Source organism: Microtus oregoni, unplaced genomic scaffold, assembly GCF_018167655.1.
Source record: "Microtus oregoni isolate MIOR12 unplaced genomic scaffold, Mior012 000047F_ref0000412, whole genome shotgun sequence".
Lineage (NCBI taxonomy): Eukaryota > Metazoa > Chordata > Mammalia > Rodentia > Cricetidae > Microtus > Microtus oregoni.
The window spans coordinates 7007886-7015959 of NW_024543221.1; positions in this window are offsets into that span (position 1 = coordinate 7007886).

Here is an 8074-nt window from a genome sequence, read left to right on the forward strand (position 1 = left end):
TCAACTCAAAGGCTTGTAGCGTCTCTCTGCCATCTGACATCAGAAGTAGCACAGGGCATCCAGCCTGGCTGCCAGAATCCCCACTCACCAACACCCGCTGGCCTAAACCCAGGCCCCTGCTTCTCTCCGGCACTCTAGAATGCTAGTGCAGACACAGAGGCCTTGGCCTCAAGGAGAAAGATCCATAATGGGCTCGAGTCACTCAAAAAACAACATACAAAAACACAGACACTACCGGCTTTCACAGACGGAGCCATCTGGCTGGAATCACAGCTCACAGCCTCCACCCGTGGTCCTTCTGTTAGTCCTCCAGATGACTTCAAGGGAGCAACACATTCATACTACACACAGAGACAGACACACATACACACAGACACACACACTGCATACAGAGACACTCACAGACACACATATACACATTCATGCATGCCACACACAGAGAGACACAGACAGGCTCACATGCTACAATCACACACATACAATAATATGATTGGTTTGATTTCTATCTCTGAGAGGCCTGCACAGCGAGGCCTTTCCCTCCTCAGGATAGCTAGAGTCTTCACCACTGACTGACGTCTGCAAGGGCTATTTGAAGGAGTCGGTGGGACAGCAGCTACTAGGTTCAGGCGACTTCCTCCACTCTTGAGCACCGCCATGGTTTCGGTCTTGAATGGACTCCATCCCCAAACCCCACCTGCTAAAGACTCGGTGGCCAGTCCGTGCTGGGGAAGGGGAGCCTAGAGGAAGGAAGTTAGACCACCGTCAGGGTGGGATGGCATGAGGGATATTGGAGTGCCATCTCTTCCCCTCTTTGCTTCCAGGAGGTCAGCAGCCTCCTCCATCATGTTCCCTGCCACGATGTCCTTTGCTACCACAGGCCTAAAGCTACAGAGCAAAAGGGTGACAGGCAGGACTTCTGGATGCATGAACCAAAATCAACGCATCCCGTCCCTAAGCCAGTTATCGCCAACAGATATTCTGTGTGCAGCCGGCAGCGTAACAAACAGCGATGCCTCTGGAGCACATGGCCCAGACAGGAAGTTAGACTGTTTTCAGGTTCCTCCGTCATTACCCTGGCTCTCCAGCTGAAGACTTCGGTGAAGATGGATGGACACGAACAGCCTTGAAGCCTTTTTGTGCTGTGCAGATGGCAGCAACTGCCCCTGCTGCCTGGCCACACAGGTCCCTCTCTACTGGATCGAGCATTCTCTCTCCTCACCTCTGGACAGGTGTGGACACCTGCTTCGACCACCCACAGAAACAGAACTTCTAGACCCTGACAATTTTCTCTTCCTGGAGGACAACAGATAGTAATCCTCCTTGTTCTATCTGAAGAAAGAGGGCCGTGGGGGCAGAAGCGACCCTTCCCTCCCCCTGGCCATTGGCAGCCATGGTCCGTGTTCGGCTAGTCCAGCCCCACAACTCATCCTTGATCTTCTCAGGGCTTCCCTGCCGACTGCACTGCCTAGGTCCAGGAATTAGCCTGTCCCTCTGGCCTCTCCTCCTTGCCTCTCTGCTGCCCAGGCCCTGATGAAAACACGTGCAGCTGCCGGAGCTGAGACATTAGAGGTGAGGTCATGGGTTGATTTGTCGGAGCCGAAGCTCAAGGTTCCCTACAGACTCAGAAATGTTGAGGCCCAGGGTCCCTCCTAGCACTGAAAGAAAGAGCCACTGCCCAGGGCCCCTGCCTGTGTCTGTCACATCGGCTCCCAGGAGCATAATATAGACGTGATCTCATCTGCTCAGCTTGCTCAAAAGCAACTTTCCCTCCCTCCTCCTTCTCTCTTTCCTCCCTCCCTCTCTTCTCCTTCGCCTTCTCTCCCTCCCTTCCATCCTCCCCCAGCTACTGCTACCTCACTCCAGTATGGAGCTGGGAGGACAGGGATCCCCTTGTCAGGGTGTGTCATATGGCCTAAGGGTGCTGTCAGTGGGAGATAGAGAAGTGTCCCTGGACTGGAGCCAGGGCCTGCCTGCCGTCTCCCAGAAATGAAGGCAATTCACTGCTGCAAACCACCCTGCTCCCCTGCACACCGAGTGTGCGCGTCTACAACCCAGAAATGTGTTGGCCTCGGTTTTATGCTTCCCACATCCTGGCTTTCTTACCCGTGTGTTCACAGGTAGCTCTTCCACTGGTGTCCAGAGTCTTCTGGGGAGAATGACTATTTAGCAGTATTGTATCACAGCGAAAAGCTAAAACTTCAGATGAACTAGAGCCGTGCAGTACAGCGCTCACAGGGAAAGACCTGGAGTTATCCTAGAGCCCTGGCCCGAGCCCTGCCCAGCTCCATTGACCGCTTGGACCTAGAAACAGCTCTGTGAAGGAGGTGCCAGTACTCACAGCAAACCAGGACATAGCCCCGCCATCCTGGCCACCTCAGTGCTCAGGGTCAGGGCCAAGGCCAATTGTGTGTTCCCCAGGATAAAGGTCAGCATTCGACAGGAAGCAGACTGGGGTTTCTGGAGAAGAGCCCATCTCTTGGTGGCAGCAACATCCATGTATTGGGTCTCTGCAGCCTTCCTTCCTTCCACAGGGGCTATTATTGGTATTCCCCAGTCATCTTTAAAGAGCAAAAGGGAATCTTTACAAACCACAAGAAGAGGAGGGGCCCTAGGAGGAGACCCGTAAGCCAAGTCTTGTGAGTCAGTCAGTGTGTGCAAACAGGAAGGTTGGATCTCCTGTTTAGACACCATGTCTGACAAGAGGAAATCAAGACTGAAGCAACAATAATAATTATATTAACCTATGGCCTGTTAACACTGTCAGTATTAAAAATGCCTCTGTTTGTGCAGGCCCTACCAAGCACGACAGGGCCAGGCCAAGCTGCGGGCTGCTGTGCTCGGATGCTGGGTGCTGCCTGTTCCATGGAAGGTTTCTCAAGGGAAGGGGCTGCTCTATCACACTGATGCGCAGGTGACCTCCAGGGTTGGGAGGAAAGGGCCTACGAGTGAGAGCAACATGCTGCAGAGCTGTGAGGAGCATGTGGGCCCAGCTCCCAGCCTCAGTCCAAACCCCGGCAGGCTTCTGCCAGCTGCTCCACTTGGACCAGCTGCTCTGTGACTCTCTGGTTTAGCTTCCTGGGCACTGGGATGGAAATAACAGCATTCGTGTGGTTACTATGGGAATAAGAAATGGAGGCAAGCCTGGCCCGTGCTCCCTAACCCTCACACGCTTACAAACAGTGCTGAGCCTACCTGAAGAGATGCACAGGCTTGAGGTGTGGGGTTTTTGGGGAAAAAAAGATGATAATGAAAAACTGTAGGCGGGGGCTGCTTGTTCATTTCCCAGCTGCCCAGACCTGAAATAATCACACAGAAACTGTATTAATTAAAACACTGTTTGACCTTTTAGCTTAGGTTTCCTATTAACTAACTTATACATCTTAAATTAACCCATTCCTATTGTTTTGTATCTTACCACAAGGTTTACTAGAAGGTTCTGAGGTGTCTGTCTCCTTTGGCAGCTACATGGTGTTTCCTCAACTCTGCCTACTTTTCTTCTCTATCTCTGCTTGAAATTCCTGCCTTGCTCTCTTCTGTCCTGTTATAGGTCCAAGCAACTTCTTTATTCATTAACCAATGAACAAAACACATTCACAGCATACAGCGGGGAGTCCCACACCAGAAAACTACTCAGGTTACCATGGGGGAAGACAATTTTTTAAGGATTTTATTTTAGTTTTAATTGTGTGTGTGTATGTATGTGTGTGTGTGTCTGTATGTGCGTATGTGTACACCAATGTGCAGGTGTATGTGTACATTAGTACGGGTGCCTGCAGAATTCAGAAGATGGCGTCAGATCCTCTGGAACTGGAGCTACAGACATGTTTGAGTTGCCCCGTGGTGGTGCTGGGAACTGGGTTCTAACTGTTGAGCAACCTCTCAAACCCAGAAGAAGAGATTTTAAATGGGACCTTGGCTCACATATTTGGCCTGATTTTGGTCCCTTGTAATGGCTTCACCCAGAGAAACTTTCAGCTCCCTGTGCACATCAGTAGGGTTGGTGTCCCCGGTGCCATCTGCATGGACCACCCTCACTCCATCCACACTTATGTGCTCACTTCCACTGAATTGCACACGTGTCTGCTGAGAGTCACCACCACGCAAGGCAGAGTGCAGGCAAATGGAAATGGGAAATAAAGGTGATGGCCCCATGACCTCCTAACCCTCCCCCTTCCCGCTGCAGAAGAGAAGCGTACCTCAGTGTGCCTTGGCCCTGAGACGCGGCTGAAGTTAGCAACACTGCAGCCAGGCACTTCCTAAACATGAAGGTGGGGCCAAGATTTTGTCTGATTGACTCATTCCCACCCCCAGCTTTTGGAACGGGGTCTCATGTAGCCCCAGCCAGCTTCTAAGTCTGCTGTGAGCCTGAGGACAACCCTGAGTGCCTGGTTTTCCTGCCTCTACCCCTGAGTGCTGGGATTACAGACTTGGCACCCACCTGCCCCTTATTGTACAGTGCTGGGGACCAAAGCCAGAACCTCATGTGTGCAAGACAAGCACGCCACGATCCTGTCTCTGGTCACTATGGCCCCAGCTCTCTTAGCATGCCTTAACTGGAACCATGTTGGTAGAAGGCGCTAATGAAGGAGGAAACTGAGGCCCTGCAAGGGGAAGGCTGCCTCTAGTTCACACAGCAAGCCATTTGCAACCTCGGAGCACAGCAGGCAGCAAGAGCAGGCTTGTCAACACCATGCTGCAGTGGTTAGCTTTGCCAGTCCACTCCCAGGAAGCTAATCCACTCCCTGAGGCCTACTTTTACTCAAATGCTTCTTTTTGTTTCAGTGTCCCTGGTATCTTTATAAGAGATCAAGAGAAAACACCATGTTTATGAACCCTTAAGAATTATGAAAAATATCCCCCATCTACAGAATGAGCTGATTGTTGGTCTCTATACTCTAACACACTGCCAATGAACTGAGGGCCCTTCTGTGGAGGGCAGATGAATAAGAACGTCATTGTGTCTAGAACAGAGCCTTCCACTCAGGCGCCTGCCTCCCGTTTGCCAGCTGCCGGCAGACACCGTGCTCCCACACCCTCGTCCACAAATACTCGCTGCCCACGTCACACGAGCCCGCACAGACCATGACCAATTTGTCGCTTGCTGTCTTGTCAACCCCACAGAGAGCAAAGCATCTATTTCTAAAGAAAGAACTGACCAGGGAGGACGGGGTGTGGACTGTTAGCACTACATGTGGCTGTGGTCACCACTCTGGGGACATCCTTCTCCAGGGTCCCAGCCATCTCTGGTCATCTCCTCCACCACCCACCCACCAAACCAACAGTTTCATTCAACACACTGGGGACCGCCCTGAAGCCAGGAAGTCAACTCTGTCCACTGCTATTCTGGGAACTTGAATTCAGCCCTGGAATTTTACTGGCCAGGCCTCTGAACTCCTCTTTTACACTGGCCTCCCCTCTCCAGAGCCCTACTCCCAACCCTAGACAGAATGTCTGCTCTCATGGAAAGCAAAAACCCTAAGCAAGATGTAGGGAGGCCCAGGAGAATGAGAAGCTGAAGGGAGGGGGGTGCCAGGTAGCCCTCGGCTGTTCAGGGCCCCCTCGGCTAAGGTATAGGATGTTCAAACTCCCTACTGAAATAAGTGTGTGTGTGTGTGTGTGTGTGTGTGTGTGTGTGTGTGTGTGTTGGGGGAGTCACTCAGCTGGAGTTCCTGACTATAGAAAGAAGCTATTTCACAATTGTTCATCATCCGGGCTCCTGGCTTTTGTGCAACATCAGAATGCATCAACATTTTTTTTTAGCTACTATTTTTTAAACAGAGCACCAGCCTGAGGCAGGTTTTCAATTAATGCTGAGTGGGTGGGTGAATGGATGGATGGGTGGGTGGATGGGTGGGTGGGTGGATGGATGGATGGATGGATGGATGGGTGGGTGGGTGGATGGGTGGGTGAATGAGTGGATGGATGGGTGGGTAGGTGGATGGATGGGTGGGCGGATGAGTGGATGGATGGATGGGTGGGTGGATGGGCGAACAGACAGACAGACGGGTGGGTGGGTGAGTTGGTGGATGAATGGACAGATGAATGGATAATATGTTCCCTAGAATTCATCTCATAGCTGTATGTCCTTAGTTGTTGGGGAAAAAGGAAAACAATGTGTATTGTCTAGACAAATCACTCTACCAGGATTTATCAGGTCAAGGCCCAGTATCTACTGTCCCAAAAGTCTCATTCTCCCTTCATTTCCCCAAATCTGTGAGAATGGAGAGCTGCACGAGAAGGGAATTCAACTAGCTGATAAGGAACCCTTGAGCCAGCTCCATGGGTGACACGTGTATCTCTGGTAAAACCATGGGAACCAGGGTACATTTGTTGCAACTGTAAGAGGGACTTCGAGGTCCCTGGTGGCTTCCAGAGGAAGGAGGGCAACTGCCCACCTGACTCTGAGCTTCAGCAGCTCCCAGTGGTGATAAAAATCCAGCTTTTAAGGTGGTCTCTCTACCCTCCAAATTTAAACATCTCATTCCTGTGGGGAAGCTTGTTAAGATTCAGGAAGTAAACAAGTCAGAAATCTCAGGAAGTCCCTAAAACAGACCAGATTCATAACGTCCTTTCTTCTCAGGGTTATAGAAGCTAAAGGCCTGCTTAGGAGAGGACTCTCCAGTGTGTGGAGCTTACTACAAGACATGCAGACTTCCAAGGTTCTGGCTTTTGTGAGTTGTCATCTATAGGACTTGTTTCTCAGCAACACAGTTGCTCCTGTAACCACCTACCCTAAGTAACCCCAATAAGCACAGCGGTTTAACAAGGTGGACTTTGGTGCCATCGTTACTTTGGTCTGTATTTTTTCCCTATCTAGGGTGAGTAGACCCCAGAAACAGTGTCACAGTGTCACACAACAGTTTATGACACCCAGCAAGAACTCTCGTGTATTGTGCAGTGACATGTCCTTGATCTTGGGAAATGCAGTTCAATCCTGTCTTGGAGTTTCTTCAGCAATCCTCCCTCTTCTATGTCAGAGGTTCTCAGAAGCCTATTTTGTTTAGTTTCTTTCTCGTAAAAAAATAAAATCCAAACATCATCTAGCCTTTTACATCATTAAACAGACACATCCCAACAACCACGCTGTATCACTGTTTGCGTGAATGAACACGTACCTGAAGAGAATATACATGCTTGGCCACAGCGGTACCATCTGCTTCCCATGTTAGGAAAGGGAAACTTGGTGACTTTAACATATTTATTTTATCTTGGGGAGGGGGACACGTGCTACAGGGCATGTTTAGATGTCAGAAAAGAACTTGTAGGAATTGGTTCTCTCTCTCTCTCTCTCTCTCTCTCTCTCTCTCTCTCTCTCTCCCTCTACTATGTGGGTCCCTGGTATTGAACTCAGATCACCAAGCTTGGATGAAAGTGCATTTACCACTGAGCCACCTCTCTGACCTTTGGTGACTTTTAGAAAAATTTTTCTCTCTCTTTTCAAAGGCCCAGAGATACTGAGGTACAGTCAACATGCCCTAAGTATTCTGTGGATCAACAAAGACATATTGAGCTTTGGGGACAAAAAGCTTGAGTATCAAACTGTACTTACAAAAGCCAGACTTCTGATGTGTTGAGCTGGGTCTCCTGGGGTCAGCAGCCCTGGTCTCCAATCTGTGGCAAGCCGTGGCCTGACTGAACGTCCTGACAATTTCCCCAATAGAGACAGACCAATAGCTTTCAAGGTTATGGGGTCCCAGGGCGGGAACTGACCACTGGACCTGCATGCTTCCTGGTCCTCCCTGCATATCCCCTAATTCAGGATTGACCAACCAGGAGTGAGACTGTGTCCTCATCCATACCTCTGCATTTCAAACCAGTGACCATAGGTGTTATACACGGTCATCTCTTCTTAGCACCAGGGATCTGGATCACCCTAGGTGGGATATACTCATGGATGTAACAATTTTTATTGATCACCTACTATGTGCTAAGCAGTGGTGATGAAGACTGGTAAGCCAAAGGGGCCTGCTTTTTGGAGAACGGCCAAGAATTATTAGCAATGAGAGCTTTTGTATGATTTCATTCTGGTTTGACGCCATTCGAGTTTAAACTTTTACACACAATCCTCTTGATG